The sequence below is a fragment of the Ostrinia furnacalis genome, unplaced genomic scaffold (genome assembly GCF_004193835.3).
Source record: "Ostrinia furnacalis isolate ACB-3 unplaced genomic scaffold, ASM419383v2 OfSCF4779, whole genome shotgun sequence".
Taxonomy (NCBI): Eukaryota; Metazoa; Arthropoda; class Insecta; order Lepidoptera; family Crambidae; genus Ostrinia; species Ostrinia furnacalis.
In genome coordinates this window covers 185,662-191,661 of record NW_021135018.1, presented here as the reverse complement: position 1 = coordinate 191,661, position 6,000 = coordinate 185,662, and positions in this window count along the sequence as shown.

Sequence of the window (6,000 nt, the reverse complement as noted above, 5' to 3'; positions counted from 1 at the left end):
GAATGCCAGATAAGTTGGTAACAAATATTAAGATTTAAGGTACAATTCCAAGACGGGCCGCAGTCCGCAAACTGCAACCGCAAACTGCAAAACTATGAAATCGGCAGCGCGGCATTGCAGCTGCGGCGTGTATATTGCNCAGTTTCCAAGTGTTCAGCGACAACCGAATACTATTGATTGTGGTTTGTTTGCCATTGCTTTTGCCACCTCTTTAGCTCGGAATATTTATAAATACATATATAAAATTAATATTCATACATAAAAGTACAAGGCAAAATATCGGGAGAGTTTAGGCTCCATTCACCAGGTGTATAAATTGACATAATAAGTTTATTATATTTGCTGCTACGGAACCCTTTGTGCGCGAGCCCGACTCGCACTTGTTTTCAGTACAGTCAGTTTAAACTAGGCAATATTTTTATTTTGATATTTTTTTTGGGAATAATGTATTTTTTTCATCCAAGTTGGAGCAGCTGGTTTTGTAATTTTGATAACAATTTAGAGAAGCATTATTCAGGGTTAAATAACAAAAAAAAATTTGGAAAAAGTTAAGATTTGTGGCAACACGAGTAAATAGACCGTCACCGGGAGTAGAATTTTTTGATTTTTTTTAAATGCCTATTATTTTGACAAAATGCCACATAGATTTTTTTTTATATTTTTCTGATATCCAGCATAACTTGCCTCAACACCCAGTTCCGGCTTGGCGTTACATTACGGGACACCCTGTATAACTCAAAGTTGACTGACTGACTGACTGACATAATGATCTATCAACGCACAGACCAAATTACTGGAGGGATCGGGCTGAAATTTTGCATGCAGGTAGATGTTATGACGTAGGCATCCGCTAAGAAAGAATTTCACGAAACCACCTAGGGGGTAAAACGGGATCCACGCGTACGAAGTCGCGGGCGGCCGCTAGTAGTACATTGTAAGTTTCATTACTATCTGATTTTTTAAAAGAAACTGATGAAAAATTTTGCTAAATGCACATGTAAGATAATGTCTCATATATTTTTCAGGTGAAGATTATAACTACTTATAATACATACTTATGCCCCTGCCTGTACTCGACTGAACAAAGCCATGCGATTCGCGACCTTGGGGGCGCGAGCCGCGTTCCTTGCAAAAGACTTCAACGAACAACTACCATTTATACTGCACGCTTCATTAAATTGTACCTTAACACCTTATTTGTTAAATAGCTTATTTATTAAACACCTTATTTATTAAACACTTTATTTATTAAACACCTTATTCGTTTACAACTCATTAGTTTACATTTATTTATTGAACATATTCATCTTACACTTACGCTGGACGCAGGCCGCTACCAATCGATCAACGTGGAAAGCATTGGGGGAGGCCTATGTCCAGCAGTGGACGTCCTATGGCTGAAATGATGATGATGATGATGATGATGATGATTCATCTTACATACAATACGGCACATACATCACCTCTGTGGTCTAGTGGTAAGACCACCTGACTCAGACCTAGAGATCCCGGGCTCGGTTCCTAGTGGAGTGATAGTTTCACAATCACCAAGAAGTATTTAGCACATACTATATTATTAGCACAGAATAATAATTCTATAAGTACTTGGTATTTTTATTTAATGACGTCACGTTGTATCGCTCTCTACTGTATTACAAGTTTGGTAATTTATCTACTACATTTCTTAAGCTGTTTATTCTTAATGGATATATTTTGATCGAATTTCTGACTCACTCGAGTAATACCAATGAAACGACGGCCCATCAAGCAAAATACTGTAGTATTATGTAGCTGTAAAAGGTACTATTTTGGTTGCATGGCGTCTATAAGACTGACTGCTTAAAGCAACCGCCCACGCATATTACAAAAATGTCTTTCTTCTGAAAATATAGTTTATCAAACCTTGCTGAGCAGTTTTGTGTCCAATCTACACATGACAGCAGAAGTGGAAGTTGCAAATAACAAATTATGCAGTGCTCATCTGGCAAACAAATAAATCATGAAAACAAAATCTTATTTCACCTCTTTTTCCACCCATGCGTACCTACTGTACCTATAAACTCCCTTGTACGAATAATATCCATGGTCTACAGCTTTAAGTCCGTCTCGGCGGTCCATAGACCTTATAGAGATTCGACGTCAAAATTTTAAGGAATTTGCCAAATAGCAGAATATTTATGTCGAACCGAGGTTACTAGGTAAATCGATTTCCTAACAAATTCAACTCAAATCTTCAAAATTTAACGCACCCCTACTACTTATACACCGAATCCCAAAATTCAACGATAAGCCGGCGACGTTTAGGGTGGAAACCACCAATAAAATCTAACTTAAAAGATTTTCTGTACCGGTATGTTTAACTGTTGATAGAACAAAAAATAATGTTTGGAATATGTGAGTATCCTTCTTTAAAATAATAACGTCCCAGAGCTCTATAGAATCCATCTTCTGTCTAGGATACCTATAAGACAACTTTTTTTAAGTTCTTAATGAACTTGGTATCTACTTTTATCCAAGAAATTGAATGGAATACACGAAGCCATTCGTATTTTAAGGAGTATTCTGTAGCGAATTCGTCACAAAGATGCTGAATCATAGCATTAGACTCAGTATTCTTTCTTTCAGTTTTCAGATTTTCTATTGTTCGAAAGGCCAAATACCATTAACTAATAATTATTATTTGTTATTTACACGCGTCATAAGTACATCAGCCATGTAAGTCGTGCGTAATGTGTACAACTACCCTACAATGCTATGTAAGCAATAGTAAACTTTGCTATATTAACATAAGGTCGAATTTACGACGACAAAGAAGTAGGGTGAGTCGAGACAATATTGTGGGTAGGGAGATGTAAATAGAATGATAGTGACAATATTTCTGCTTATGGCTTAATCGCTATACAAGTCACCATGGTAAACTGGCTTTTTCCCATGGCTATGCTTGCACTAGGTACATAATTACGGTTAATATATCTATGGTAAGAAGAATGGAAGAGGAAAATGTTTGTCATGGGGAAATAGCACACAGAGGCATGAAACTATTTTTTTTTAAATTAATAGTAATTTGTTATTAATTAAAACCGAATAGACTCTTACATTCTCGAGCTTATGGTAAAGTAAACATCGTTACACAAAATATGACCTTGACCAGTAATAAAATAATTTTTTTTTTTAAAACCAAAACCGTGGAGAGGGAAAGGACATTAAAGCGTCATGCAAGAAGGAGAGGGAAGGTAAAGAAGTAAAAAGAAAGGGAGATGGAATAACTAATGATGCAACTCTCTAAAACCTAGTAAAATAAAAAAGTAGGTTGAGTAGGATACCTATTATCACAAAAACTCTGAAAGAAAAGTACGATACGATAGAATGTCAATAAACAAACTGACAAGCAATTGATATTGGTAGTAGCAAATTGAAATTAGCAGTATTATAAGCAGTCGCTTGAGTTTTGGCAGCGTTCCAGAAGTTGTGTCCACCCACGGAAAACAACATGGATGACACCTTCATTGTATTTACTTACGGATATTCTTTTCGCATTTAACTTAATTTAGGAGCCAATTTATTGCAGCAAGCTTAAAAATAAAAGAACTTCAGTAGTGTTAAGAAAGTAATGGCGTTATAACAAGTTTCATCTTGGCGTATTAACACTTTTACTAAGGCTGAGTTACACCACCTTATTTTAACTTTAACCGCCTTTGTTTGATTGGAGTTTGACAGACTTGACGTTTGTTATCGTTGAAGTAAGATGGTGCAATGCACCAGCCTTAGTTTTTAAGAAATTAACTTATAGAACTGGAGTTAAATTGGTAAGCTACTTATATTTGGGACATTATAACTACATTTAGGTGCCCTGAAAATAACCTAGCATCTATGTAGATAGATGCATAGCATCTACATAGATATGTAAAAGCGAAGGTCACTGATTGACTGACTCAATCATGAAATCTCAGAAACTACAAGTGCTAGGAGTCTTAAATTTTGCATGAGGATTCCTTTTAGAACGTAGGTGCTCACTAAGACGGGATTTTGCAAAACTCAACCCCTAAGGGGGTAAAACGGGATCCACGCGGACGAAGTCGCGGGCGGCCGCTAGTTAGTTACTAATAAAGTAGGTATTTGAATGCGAACGAACAGTTTTTTCTACAGAAACACGTAATGTGTAGCTGCTAGACATAGTGGGTACCTCAGTGCTTATCCAAATGTACCTCAGATAAAACCCTTTTCTTTGAGCTCTATATCAAAAAAATATCGTCATCTTATATTCTTTGAAGCCTGCTGTCAATCATTACTGAATATCGAAGATCTGCATATGACACAAAATCATTCTGTAACGATGTCTGTATGTAACGAGCTTTACGACATAGACTTGCCAACTAAGTACAGTCGACAGCATATTATACAGGGTGTTAGGTAAATGGGTATATGAGCCGACACTAGCCCATGTTAACATGGTCATATAAATGGTATGGTGAAGTCAGAAAATTGATATCTTCATTTTAATTATGTTATTTTTCATACAAATCGGATTTTATAAAATTAATTTTGTATGAAAATTAAAAAAATTAAAATTATGATATCAAATTTCTGACTCCACTATACCATTTATATGACCATGTTAACATGGGCTAGTGTCGGCTCATATACCCATTTACCTAACACCCTGTATAGTACACATTTTTGTTGAAAAGTAGTACCTATTACAAAGATTTAAGATATCACAGTGTTTACCTTGATTTGCCGTCGTTTTTCACGTTCTCATCAAATTAGGTGGGTTTCTTGTCACAATGATCGACGGCTCTGAACATGTAGTTAAATATTTATAAATAACAGAGTGATATTCTAGTTCCAAAAGGTGAGTTTCAATCAAAAGATGTGCATTGGACAAAAGCCTCTCCCTATCCCAAGTCCCAACTAAGTCATTTCACAAAGATTGGTACTGACTGCGATGCCCTTATCAAGCACTGAACTTCCCGAGATCGTCGGTCCACCGAGTGCGAGGATGATGCCTATACGTAACTCTATGTTATAATTTGTCGATTGAATATAACTTTTTAAATCAACTTAACTGATTATTTATTATTTGTCATATTATTATAATATAGAGCCTTAAACCCCTGAATAAATATTTTCAGACATGTAAGGCTGTGTTTAAGTGACCTATACGCCCTAAGCTTAAACGAAAAGTAGTGTAACCTGAAATGAACATCCGAAGAGTTGTAACATTTGTTTTGTATTACACCACCTACATATTTTCGTGGTTGTAAATCATAATAAAACGCTGTCGAAATGCTCACATATTTCATGGCGGACAGGAACGCGGGGAATCCAATGGGAAAATAATGGAGTTGTCTCAAGTCTCAAGGCGATTTGAAATGTTTTGTTCAAAAAGGTTGCGGTCTGAGATCTGTATAGATTTTTTTGCCACTCAAGTTTACCTACTAATACTACTATGATAGAAAGTGCCAAGGTCGAAAGTGAGTGTGTGAGTATTTATGTTTGTTACTTCTTCACGTCTAAAAGGCTGGAGCGATTTTAATCAAAGTTATGAAGTTACCTAGCGGACACCCTGGATTAAAACACATAGACTACGTTTTACAGCTTGTAACATCGCGGGGCATAGCACAATGATGAAGTTAAATGAGATGAAATTCCCCCCTTTCTCTTGAGGTTCAGTAAAGATATGGCATTTAATTTTTATGTACTGAAATCTGACACGGATTTCTTGAGAAAACTTCAAAAGTGACTCATTTACTACGTTCACGAACACTTAAGGTACTCAACAAAACTACTAGTTAAATATGACGCTTCACTTTCTATCTAAGAAGTAAAAAAATATCTTTATCATTTGAATTTTGAAGAATTAAGTAGGTACTATTGGGGGAGGCCTTTGTTGGTGGACGTCATTCGGCTTTTACGAACGAACGAACGAAGTAAGTAGGTAGTCACAGTGTGGAATATTAATTTATTATTTTGTAAAATAATTTTCACAAAAATAAATAC